Below are 13,904 nucleotides of genomic sequence, written 5' to 3' on the forward strand. Positions count from 1 at the left end.
GAACTGGTATTAGAAAGTGGTATATGGTAAGAGTGAATCTGCCAGATTCAAGTGACTGGCGGTATACCCTAGGGATCAGTCCTTGTTCAATTCTTATAATAATGATTAATGATACTGAGAAGGAGCTCTGACGAGATTGTTTGCTGATGATTCAAAGATAGCAGGGCAATCAGGGGTGCTACTGATATCCAGCACATAGAGAATGATTTGAATAGGCTACAACAGTGACGAATAAGAATGACAATTAGTTCACTGTTAGCAATTGTATCTGATTGCACCCACGTTATGCACTTGGGTGCAATCAGATTTCCAACAGCATATTATATTGGTGGAGTTATACTACAAGAAACTGATGAGGCTAGAGATCTTGGAGTTATGGTGAATAGGAATTGGATGTTCAAAGGCCACATAGCAAAAACTGCAAATACAGATCAGAGGATAATTGTGGCATTGAAACAAATATTAACTCACAGAGATTAGGAAGTCAATTTGATTTTTACAAGGCCTAGAACCTGGATTACTGTGTACATATTTAGTCCATTGAATTCTGAGGGATGAAGAGGCCAAGTAAAGAGTGCAAAAAAGAGTTATACAGCTATTGGGAATATGGAATTTATGTGGATTTAAAGATATATTGAGAGTATGCAGAGTACAGATACTGGTAAACAGGAGAAAGAAGTGATATAATAGAGATTTATAGTTTTATCATATCACCCCCCCCTTCTAAAATGATGTTATAGAATATCAGTTGATAAAATTTTTCATTAACGGAAGGTGGGGAGAGGACACAGGAATATCTGTGGACATTAAGCTTGTGTACAGTTAAGAAAGGGGTGAGAGCTAGATGTTTCTCTTACAGAATTGATCTCTGTAGATCACCTGTAGATCTCTGATGATAATAATAATAATAGGGAAGAAAATTAAGATGTAGGAAAGATATGAGACCACATAAAATATGTGATATTGAGAAAGTACATTTCATTCAGTTTCATTTAAAGGACAGCAGAGCAGGAGAGATTAACAGTCTATCTATCGTTTGGTAGCTTGGGCATCCAGTAAAACTTTGGAAAGATTTTTGAGGTTGCCCTCCCCATACATTTCAATATCATAGTTTCAATAAACATATAACTAGACTAATGATTTTGAGTTTAAAAAAAAATAATAAAATAAAATTCTAGACTACTAGAATTCAAATCTACTTCCAATTTCAAATCCTCTGTACACTCTGGTGTCCTGCACCAGGGAGAAAATATCACTATCAACAATAACATAGTCAATGAGACTTTTCTTATTCCTTGCCTCTTCTCTCCATGCTTTGACCCTTAAGGGGTGCTTAAAGTTCAAAGCTGTATAACTGAGAGGAGACCTCCACATAGCCTTTAAAGGAATGCGGAGAACCGACCAGGGCTTCTGACCTAATGTCCAATCCTTCCCTTCTCGTGGTGCACCCTGTTGGGTATCTACTTTGATACTGAACGAACGAGGATGGGCTGGCAATTTGGGATTTACCCAAATAAAATTGTATTCTTATTGGTTAAACCAAAATAAAAAATGATGGTACAACATGACAAAATTTCATACCAGCTGGAGTGTCGCCCGGTTAAACAAGGCCCCCGTTGTTTTTGCCAGGGAACCAGGGCGAACAGCGAAAAGTCAGCTACTGGAACAAATCTGAAAACAAACCCCAACTCAACATCACCAGAGTTAAAGATCGATACCATCAACTTAAGAAGTCTGAATGGCAAAGAAATGGAGCTAGCTAAGGAATTAGATAAGTACCAGATCGACATAACAGGGGTGACTGAAACAAAAAAGACCAAAACTGGTGAGATCTTTCTGAGCAATAAATACAAAATGTTATATTCAGGCAATGACAATCAAGGAAAAGAAGGAGTAGCCACAGTATTCAAAACAAAATACGAGGCTAATCTTCTTGAATGGCAGTCAGTCTCAAGTAGAGTAATGTGGGCAAATATGAGAATGGGAAACTGGACAATGAGACTTATTTGTGCCTATGGTCCCACAGAAGGTTCTACTAAGGTAGAAGTGGAGGAATTTTTTGAGGCTTTAGAAAAAGCAACTGACACAATGAAAAAGGAAAAGTTGGTCCTTGTTGGGGATCTAAATAGCAGAGTAGGAAATGATTGTGAGACATAGAAAAATATTTTGGGAAAATTTGGAGAGAAGAGCAAAGCTAATAATAATGGCAAATATCTGTTGGATTTCTGCTCAGGACATGGACTGGTTATTACTAACACCATGTTCCAACATAAAAATGTGCACAAATTCACATGGAGAGAAGAGGCAAGGAACAAGAAAAGTCTCATTTATGTTATTGTTGATAGTGATGTTTTCTCCCTGGTGCAGGACACCAGAGTGTACAGAGGATTTGAAATTGGAAGTGATCACTATTTAGTCTTGAGCAGGATAAAATTGAATTTCATATTGAAAAGAATAACATGTAAGAAAGTTTTAAAGCGAATAAAAGTTGAGCAGCTCTCAGATGTGAACTGTAGACTAAAATACAGAAAGATTATTGAAAAAAAAAATGAAAGAGTTTGAGAACAGGAATCAAACCTCGGAGATTCAGTGGCAAACTCTGAAGAAAACATTGACTCATTCTGCCAGAGAGGCATGTGGTGAGGTTGTGTGCAAGGATAAAAAAATCAGAACTCCCTGGTGGACACAGGATGTTAAAGAGCAGTGAAGGAAAAGAAGATAACATTCAAAAGTTCCTGGCAAATAAGTCAGCTTTTGCTCTTAGAGAATACAGAGACAAATGTAAGAAAGCGAAACACTGTGTAAAACTAGCTAAACAAAAGTCATGGGAGGACATGAATATAGAAAATAAATATCAAGAAGGTGGCAAAATATTCTGGAGATTGTTGAAGAAGCTTAGGAATGGAGGAAAGAGTGCTGCAAAAGGAGTTAGAGATGATAAAGGTGACATGAAAACAGGGAAAAAAGATATCCTTGAAGTATGGAGTAATTACTTTGAAAAACTGCTAAATGAAACAAGCAGTGATGACAGCACAGTGGTAAAAAACACTGACAAGGCATGCAGTCAGGAATACATATCCATACTTGAAGTAGAAAAAGCCATCAAAGGCTTGAAATGTGGAAAGGCAGCAGGAGTAGATGATATTCGACCAGAAATGCTGAAGCATGGTGGTATAAAAGTCTTACAGTAGCTGCACTGCATAGTTCAGAAAGACTGGACAGAGGGACAAATTCCTGATGATTGGAGTAGAGCTCTCATAGTGCCCATATATAAAAAGGGAAATAAAGTTGAATGTCAGAATTACACAGGTATTTCCCCACTGAGTGTTCCTGTCAAGATCTATGCAAGTATACTTGAGAAATGGTTGAGAAGAATTGTGGAAGAAAAACTGGGTGAAGAACAAGCTGGATTCAGGCCAAATAGAGGCTGTCAGGTTCAGATCTTCACTTTACGACAATAGTGGAGAAAGCATGGGAATATAACAAAGATTTGTATTTGAGTTTTGTCGATCTGGAAAAGGCATATGACAAGGTGCCAAGAGAGAAGCTATTCAATACGCTGCAGTTATATGGTGTCAATGGGGCATTATATCAAGCAATACTTAGTCTTTATTTGAGTTGCAAGTCAGCAGTCAGAATTGAAGGAAGTACAGGAAGATGGTTTAGTGTTAAATCTGGTGTGAGACAAGGATGTACATTATCCCCTTCTGTTATTCATTATCTATATGGATCACATTATGAAGGATAGTGGTATTAAACGTGATATCAAAATTGGAGACGTTAATGTCAGCTCTTTGCCTTATGCGGATGATGTTATACTTCTAAATAAATCCGCTACGTCTCCAAGATTTTCTGACTAAATTGAATAACTGTTGTAATAGATATGGTATGAAGGTCAGCAATAAAAAGACAAAGACAATGAAAATAGGCAGAATCATTGAAAATGTCAGCTGTGCTGTGAATGGAGAACCTGTGGAACAAGTAAAACATTTCAGCTACTTAGGCACAATTTTTACTGAAGATGGTAAATTAAATATAGAAATAGACAACAGAATCAGCAAAGCTGGTATGGTGGGAAGTCAATTGAATAAATTCATATGGAATAAGAGAGAAATTAGTCGGAACACTAAATTAGCTGTATACAAGACGGTGTTCAAACCAGTTTTAACTTATGGATCTGAGAGCTGGGTTAGAAGTAAAACACTTGACCAAAGACTAGAGACTGCAGATATGAGAGTCCTGAGAAAGATTAGAGGCGTGAACAGATGGCATCAATGGCAATATCATATTAAAAATTAGGATATTAGGAAAGAACTTGGCATTGTCAGCATCGAGGAATGCATTAGCAGAGCTAATCTTAGGTGGTATGGTCACTTAAATAGAATGGGAGAGGAAAGATTAGCAAAACAAGTGTTCTCTGCCAGGTTGGCAGGAAAACGACCCAGGGGAAGACCAAGATATAGGTGGATTGATACGGTACAAAGTGCTTTAGACGATAGAAATATAAGATCTGATAATGTTGGAGTCTTGACAAGTAACAGACTGATTTTGAGGAAAATTGTAGATAGGAAGTTAGTAATGATGTAATTTTTTCATGTAGTACTATCATATCCTGTACACCCCTTGGGGGTACATGGCAGGAATTTGATGATGATGATGATGAAATTCTAGACATAAGCCCCCAATTGGAGAGCAGATACTCACCTGAGTATCTGCTCTCCAATAGATTGTTGGTTTGAATTTTGTCATGGGCATTGATATTTGTATATAAGTACAGGACAGGAGGTGGGGTATTGCTGAAGAATTAAAACCAACAAATTTGAAGTTAATGAGCATTTTAGGTCTGAAGGAAATGGTTTATTTGAGGCTGTCTGCTGTGAGACAGAGGCAAATAGGACAAAATATGTTCTTAGGACATATTTTGTCCTATGGAACCCTTGGCTGCGACCAAGTTCCATAGGAAGATGTAGATGCCAAATATTGGCAGCCTAGCACAATGAGTGTAGGCCAAACAATTATTATGGGAGACTTAACTATGGGGACATCGATTGGTGGGGGGAAATGGAGTGGCAAGATAAAAGTGGGATTTATACAGTTGCTAAGGGATAATTATATGAAACAACATGTTATAGAGGGAAAAGGGGTTTGAGAGTGTTGGATCTGATAATAGCATCAGAATATATCCATAACTAAGGTAGACACTTTGCCTCCCCAATTGGAGACATAGTGTCTCCAAATGCAGTCATGTTCTGGGAATTTCCCAAAAATGAAGAATTTTCAGTGAAGAAGGGATTTATGTTTAACTATAAAGCTGGTGATTATGAAAGACCTAGAAGCCATCTTGAAACAGTGCCATGGCTTGAAGAGTTACAAGGAAAGCTTATCAGGAGTGCATGGAAGTGATCAGAGATTGCTTGAAAGTAGCAGTATCAGACTGCATAGCCAAGGTCAGGAGGATAAACCAAGTTGGAATTAAGTGGATCAGTAGGGATTTAAAGCAAGGGCTGCAAAAAAAAGAAAACAATTTGGAGGAAATACAAAAAAAAAAAAAAGTGATCAGAATACTGTTGAAAGTTTTTCCAGCTGGTTATACTGTAAATTAAAGATGCCAAGAAATTATATTCTTGATTTAATTCTTTATCCAGGTGTAAGCAAACAAGGCTTGTGGGTGAAGTAACCTCATGACTGGGCAACTTGTATACAGAGACTAATGACTTCACATTACTTGCCTTAGTATTCCATAGTGCAAAATGCATATCTTTATGGACATGTATAATGCAATGTATTATAGGAAGGGTCACTATCCAGACTGGTTTCGACCTTTATTGAGGTTTCATCAGTGAAGCTACTTCATGTGTCAATTTTTTTGCTTACACTTGGATAGGATTAAACCAAGAGTGTAATTTCTTGGCATCTTTAATTTCTAGTATAACCATGTGAAAAAAATTTCAACATCTATCTCTAATCCAGAGTATTTTAGTAACAAAGCACGGCACCTTTTGGCTACTTGTGTCAGGAAATCCAAAAGTAATGTTGTTTTTAGCATTAAGTTTTGAAAGGATATAAAAGATAATTTTATATCCTTTCAAAAAAATATTTTCAAATCACTTGCTAATTTAATCAGGTATACATTCTCCATTTGAATCAATACCACTCTTCCAATGTTGCAAAAGCTTCATAATGCCATTTCTATAGAATTCAGGAGGTTCGGAACCAAAGAAGTCGCATATGCTCAATTTCAGTGCCTCTTATGTATTATATTGTTTTTCATTAATGAAATGTTGTAAACTTCGAAATAAGTGGTCATTTGGAGGTGCAAGATCAGGAGAATACGGAGGATGTGGAAGCTTTTCCCAGCCGAGTTCCTCAATCTTGGTGTGGGTGATTCTTGCATTATGAGGGCATGTGTTAACATGGTGAAAAACAACACCTTTTTGACTGACCAGATAACACCTCTTTTTAATGCCATTTCTATAGAATTTTGTTCAGTTTTTCATTCAACTGATCGAGTTGTTCACAGTATACTTCAGCTGTGATTGTTTGGTTTTGTGGCAAGAGTTCAAAGTGTATAATACCAGCAATATCCCACCGAACACTTAACAAACCTTCTGAGGGTGAAGGTCTTGTTTTAGCTGAGGTTTAGCCTGTTCTCCTGAATGAACATGCTGTCCTCAGCACTTAACATTCTTGTAAAGAGTCCACTTTTCATCATCTGTGACTACATGACTCAAAAACAGAGATTGAACCTCTTTAGAATGAAGAGCAGTGGCAATGGATGGTGGATGAAAATAAATTAAGATCTTTTGCTAAATCTTCAACAGTTGCATTGACATTTCTTGTGATAGCGGTAATCTGAAGTGTATGGCAATAATGTTTTGAATGTGCAAAAATGCCAGCAATGGTTCCAAAAATTTCGACAAGGGGACTTAGTTTGAAAGACTCCCACTCACCCTGGGTGCCCTGTTGAAATTTTTGGAACCATTGCTGGCACTTTTTCACATTCAAAACATTATTGCCATACACTTCTTGCACATTTTTTACAGTGTTACAGCACTGTTGCCTTTTTTTTGTTTTTTAGTGAGTAGTGAGTGAGTGGAATGGATTCAAGGTGAGGTATGATAGGATTTGTGTGTATAATGGTTAATTTGAGTCTCCCATGATGAGTCTCCAGACGCCATGGAGATGCCATAAAATAATAATATCTAATTTGCCATTGTCACTAAAAACTATGCCTAAAAAACTATAGTTTTTAGTGATGTTGTCACTAAAAATTCTATACATTCTATTCTATTCATTCTCAATGGAGAATGTTCTATACATTCTCCATTGAGAATGAATGCAGCAGAAATTTTCTATGTTCCTAAGTATTTTCATAGTTTGTCTTTTATTGCTGATTTTTATGCCAAATTTTTTATAGCTATTATTCACTGTCATTAGAAAATCTTGGAGACGGTTATTATTGGAGGAGGTTAGGAATAACATATGGCCTGCATAAAACAAAGAGCTAATGCTGATATCTCCAATTCCAATATCATCAGGTTTAACTCGAGTTTATTTCATAATGTAATCCATATATAAGATGATGAATAGGATTGGAGATGTGTGCAAGCACATTTTTCTTACACCTGACTTTACACCAAGTCTTCTTCCATTATTTCCTTCAATTCTAACTGCTGACTTACATTATGAACTTCGACTAAGCATTGTTCTGTATAACGTTCCATTTATACTATATAATTATATCGCTTTGAAAAGCTTTTCTCTGGGCACCTTGTCACATGCCTTTTGAAATCTACCAATCCACTCTTTGTCCATCATTATCCTCAAATCCCTAGCCTCATCAATTTCCTGCAATCAAATAGCATCAATATGATACACCATATGCAACCCAATCCAAAGTGCATAACCTTATATTTTGCAACATTAAATTGGCAATCATTATCCTTTGCCCACATTGCAAATTTATTTAAATCATCGAGCAGGATATCTACATTCCCTTTACCTACTATTGCACTCTCCAGTTTTGCATCGTCAGCAAATATCTCTTTAATCTTTCCCTATGTCATTGATCTACAAATTAAAGAGTAACAGCCATAGCACCAAACCCTGAGATACTCCACTAGTCACCATCATTCTCCTAGATTTCACTTCACTATATACTACTCTCTGCTGTCTGCTTGTCATCCCCACTCCATCTATGCTAGCCTCATATCCAATCCCATTTGCTCCAGCTTTTGAAATAGTTCTCCATGTGGTATTCAATCAAATGCCTTGGCAAAGTCAATCATTATCATGGTATAGCCATTACCTTTATCAAATTCTGTTCTCAATTTATAATAAAATGTGAATAAGTTAATAAGACAGAACCTACCCTTTACAAAGCCACGCTGACCACCATAGAGTATTGCATCTCTATCCACCCACTGCTGTATTTTACCATTCACTAACTTTTCCAATACTTTAATAACCACTGCTGATATATTAATTGGTTTGTAGTTTGTTACCTCTGTTTTGCAGCCACCATTATGCAATGGTATTATCATACCTTCTTTCCACTCCCTTGAAACCCTGCTTGAGCCGAGACTTAGATTGAACAACTTCATCAGAGACAATGCCAATTCTCTTGCACATTCATGTAGTATATGGGCTGATATGCCATCCAGTCCCACTTCTGTGTCCACATTCATATTTTTTAATATGCTTAACATCTCCTGTTCATCTATTTCAATTATGAAATTTGTCTCTGTAACATCAGCAACTGTAAAATCTCCACCTGGATGATACATCATCATCATCAAATTCCTGCCATGTACCCTCAAGGGGTGTACAGGATACGACAGTACTACATGAAAAAATTACATCATTACTAACTTCCTATCTACAATTTTCCTCCAAATTAGTCTGTTACTTGTCAAGACTCCAACATCATCAGATCTTATATTTCTATCGTCTAAGGCACTTTGTACTGTATCAATTCACCTATATCTTGGTCTTCCTCTGGGTCGTTTTCCTGACAACCTGGCAGAGAACACTTGTTTTGTAATCTTTCCTCTCCCATTCTATTTAAGTGACCATACCACCTGAGATTAGCTCTGCTAACGCATTCCTGGATGCTGACAATGTCAAGTTCTTTCTTAATATCCTCATTTCTAATATGATATTGCATTGATGCCATTTGTTCACGCCTCTAATCTTTCTCAGGACTCTCATATCTGCGGTCTCTAGTCTTTGGTCAAGTATTTTACTTCTGACCCAGCTCTCAGATCCATAAGTTAAAACTGGTTTGAACACTGTGTTGTATACAGCTAATTTAGTGTTCCGACTAATTTCTTTCTTATTCCATATGAATTTATTCAATTGACTTCCCACCATACCAGCTTTGCTGATTCTGTTGTCTATTTCTATATTTAATTTACCATCTTCAGTAAAAATCGTGCCTAAGTAGCTGAAATGTTTTACTTGTTCCACAGGTTCTCCATTCACAACACAGTTGACAATTTCAATGATTCTGCCTATTTTCATTGTCTTTGTCTTTTTATTGCTGACCTTCATACCATATCTATTACAACAGCTATTCAATTTAGTCAGAGAATCTTGGAGACGTAGCAGATTTATTTAGAAGTATAACATCATCCACATAAAGCAAAGAGCTGACATTAACATCTGCAATTTTGATATCAGGTTTAATACCACATTCCTTCATAATGTGATCCATATAGATAATGAATAACAGAAGGGATAATGTACATCCTTGTCCGACACTAGATTTAACATTAAACCATCTTCCTGTACTTCCTTCAATTCTAACTGCTGACTTACAACTCAAATAAAGACAAAGTATTGCTTGATATAATGCCCCATTGACACCATATAACTGCAGCGTATTGAATAGCTTCTCTCTTGGCACCTTGTCATATGCCTTTTCCAGATCGACAAAACTCAAATACAAATCTTTGTTATATTCCCATGCTTTCTCCACTATTGTCGTAAAGTGAAGATCTGAACCTGACAGCCTCTATTTGGCCTCAATCCAGCTTGTTCTTCACCCAGTTTTTCTTCCACAATTCTTCTCAACCATTTCTCAAGTATACTTGCATAGATCTTGACAGGAACACTCAGTGGGGAAATACCTGTGTAATTCTGACATTCAACTTTATTTCCCTTTTTATATATGGGCACTATGAGAGCTGTACTCCAATCATCAGGAATTTGTCCCTCTGTCCAGTCTTTCTGAACTATGCAGTGCAGCTACTGTAAGACTTTTATACCACCATGCTTCAGCATTTCTGGTCGAATATCATCTACTCCTGCTGCCTTTCCACATTTCAAGCCTTTGATGGCTTTTTCTACTTCAAGTATGGATATGCATTCCTGACTGCATGCCTGGTCAGTGTTTTTTATCACTGCGCTGTCATCACTGCTTGTTTCATTTAGCAGTTTTTCAAAGTAATTACTCCATACTTCAAGGATATCCTTTTCTCCTGTTTTCATGTCACCTTTATCATCTCTAATTCTTTTTACAGCACTCTTTCCTCCATTCCTAAGCTTCTTCAACATCCTCCAGAATATTTTGCCACTTTCTTGATATTTATTTTCTATATTCATGTCCTCCCATGACTTTTGTTTAGCTAGTTTTACACACTGTTTAGCTTTCTTACATTTGTCTCTGTATTCTGTAAGAGTAAAAGCTGACTTATTTGACAGGAACTTTTGATATGCTTTCTTCTTTTCCTTCACTGCCTCTTTAACTTCCTGGGCCCTGGAGTTCTGATTTTTTTATCCTTGCACACAACCTCACCACATGCCTCTCTGGCAGAATGAGTCAATGTTTTCTTCAGAGTTTGCCACTGAATCTCCAAGATTTGATTCCTGTTCTCAAACTCTTTCATTTTCTTTTCAATAATCTTTCTGTATTTTAGTCTACAGTTCATATCTGAGAGCTGCTCAACTTTTATTCGCTTTAAAACTTTCTTACATGTTATTCTTTTCAATATGAAATTCAATTTTATCCTGCTCAAGACTAAATAGTGATCACTTCCAATTTCAAATCCTCTGTACACTCTGGTGTCCTGCACCAGGGAGAAAACATCACTATCAACAATAACATAGTCAATGAGACTTTTCTTATTCCTAGCCTCTTCTCTCCATGTGAATTTGAGCACATTTTTATGTTGGAACATGGTGTTAGTAATAACCAGTCCATGTCCTGGGCAGAAATCCAACAGATATTTGCCATTATTATTAGCTTTGCTCTTTTCTCCAAATTTTCCTAAAACATTTTTGTATGTCTGACAATCACTTCCTACTCTGCTATTTAGATCCCCAACAAGGAAAAACTTTTCATTTTTCATTGTGTCGGTAGCTTTCTCTAGAGCCTCAAAAAATTCCTCCACTTCTACCTTAGTAGAACCCTCTATGGGACCATAGGCACAAATAAGTCTCATTGTCCAGTTCTCCATTCTCATATTTGCCCACATTACTCTACTCGAGACTGACAGCCATTCAAGAAGATTAGCCACGTATTTTGTGTTGAATACTATGGCTGCTCCTTCTTTTCCTTGATTGTCATTGCCTGAATATAGCATTTTGTATTAATTGCTCAGAAAGATCTCACCAGTTTTTGTCTTTTTTGTTTCACTCACCCCTATTATGTCGATCTGGTACTTATCTAATTCCTCAGCTAGCTCCATTTCTTTGCCATTCAGGCTTCTTACGTTAATGGTACCGATGTTTAACTCTGGTGATGTTGAGTTGGGGTTTGTTTTCAGATTTGTTCCAGTAGCTGACTTTTCGCTGTTCGCCCTGGTTCCCTGGCGAAAACAACGGGTGCCTTGTTTAACCGGACGACGCTCCAGGCCGGCATGAAATTTTGTCATGTTGTACCATCATTTTTTATTTTGGTTTAACCAATAAGAATACAATTTGGTCGGCTAAATCCCAAATTAATAACTAATATTTAAGGAATTGACAGCGTATACTGGAAATATAGATTAAATAAACTTTAATATACACTTTCCGATATTTCGGCGAACGTTACGTTGCCATCTTCTTGGGAACTTACTAAAAAGACTCGTGCACACAAGTACTAATACAACAAATGAGACTGAGGCTAGGACGCTAGCGTTTTCCTAAAGTCCTGATGGTGCCCCCTGGCAGGCTATATTGGTAGTTCTTGGCCTTTGGGCTGAAGTTCTTTTGATAAAAGTTTCCCTAATTTGGGGCAGTTTCATGCATCCAAATTTGTTGAGGTTTGGCATATTCCTAAGGGCCGAGGCTGATTCCATGAATAGTCTTTCATACTTGAACTTACTGCGGTGTATTACTGTGGCTTTCTTCCATCTTATTCTGTGGCGAGTATCCAGAGCGTGGTCTGCAAGCCCAGAGTGGCTGTACTGGTGAAATCGGATGTAATCCTTGTGTTCTGAGATTCTGATATTTGCTGTCCTGCCTGTTTGGCCAAAGTAGGACAGTTTACAGCTGCAAGGGACCTGGTATACACCAGGTAGGTCTAGGGGAAGTGGTTGGTCTTTGGTGGAGCGGATAAGGGATGCCAGTTTTCTATGTGGTCTGTAACAAGTGGTCAAGTCATGTTTTTTTAAGATTTTATTGATTTTTTCTGAGGTGCCTCTGATGTAGGGAATAGTGATGGATTTAGAGTAATCTTTTTTGTGAGGGGGAGGGGGTGGTGGGTTGTGGATAACTGGGTTAAGTATTTTTTGGATTTTTTGGAGGGGATAGCCGTTGGCTGAGAAAGTGTCACAGATGTGATTTAGTTCAGAGGTTAGGGCTTGATCATTAGAACAGATTATTTTTGCCCTGTTGAATAATGTTTTAATAACTCCATATTGTTGTGAGGGGGGGGGATTGTTGGTGAATGTATCTGCCTGTATGGGTGGGTTTTCTATAAACTGAGAAAACCAAGGTTCCATCAGGTTGGCAGGTGACTAGTGTGTCTAGGAAGGGGAGGTTATTGTTTTCCTCTTTTTCCAGGGTGAATTTGATTCTAGGGTGTTGGTTGTTCAAGTGTGTTAGGAAGGAGAGGAGTGAATCTGGGCCATGTGGCCAAATAGCGAAAACATCATCAACATAGCGAAGCCATATGGTAGGTTTTTGTGGGGCTGAGTTTAAGGCTTTCTCTTCAAACATCTCCATGAAAAAGTTGGCCAAGGGTGGGGAAAGTGGTGAACCCATGGCTGTCCCCTCTATTTGTTTGTAGAATTTTTCCTGCCAAACGAAATAGCCTGAGTTCATTGTAAACTGAAATAGGGCTGAGATATCGGGAGGAAATTTAGCTTGGATTAGCTCTAAGGTTTCTTTGAGAGGGACATTCGTGAATAGGGAGGAGACATCAAAACTGACCATTATGTCATTGTGTTGGAGTGTAAGGTTTTCTATACTGGCTTTGAAGTGGGCTGAGTTTTTATGTGTGATGGTGTATTGCCAGTATAGTGTGAGAGCGCTTTGGCTAAATGCTTGGCTAGTTTGTAAGTGGGGGAATCAATGCCATCCACTATGGGACGTAATGGCACATTTTCTTTGTGTATTTTTGGGAGCCCATATATGCGGGGGGGGGTCTAGAGTTATAGGGTTTTAGTCTGTTGGTAATCTCCACAGGCCAAGAAGTGACCTTCTTAAGGAGCCTATGGAGTTTTCTAATTTGTGAGCTGGTGGGATGCAAAAGCAAACAGGTTATGGTGCCCTTGTATAATATCTTGATCAGGCTGCATATGGATTACTATGCACAGATCTAGTTGTTTGGTGTGAAAGGCAAGGATGTCTTAGAGAGGGTCCAGAGAAGATTTACTAAGTCAGTGTCATATCTCTAAAATGTGGGATATGAACATGGATTGAGGGAATGCCATATGAAGAGCCTTGTGAATAGAAGAAAGAGATATAGGACTGAG

At 37.7% G+C, this 13,904-nt stretch overlaps 1 protein-coding gene across 1 annotated transcript in view; it reads right to left on the minus strand.

Moving 5' to 3' along the window:
* htt (huntingtin) overlaps window positions 1-13,904 on the minus strand; it is a 1,164,033-nt gene that overhangs the window by 440,348 nt on the left and 709,781 nt on the right. The window lies entirely within an intron of this gene.

This window comes from Typopeltis vanoorti, chromosome 5 (assembly GCF_054136105.1).
Source record: "Typopeltis vanoorti isolate ZY-2024b chromosome 5, IOZ_Tvanoo_1.0, whole genome shotgun sequence".
NCBI lineage: Eukaryota > Metazoa > Arthropoda > Arachnida > Uropygi > Thelyphonidae > Typopeltis > Typopeltis vanoorti.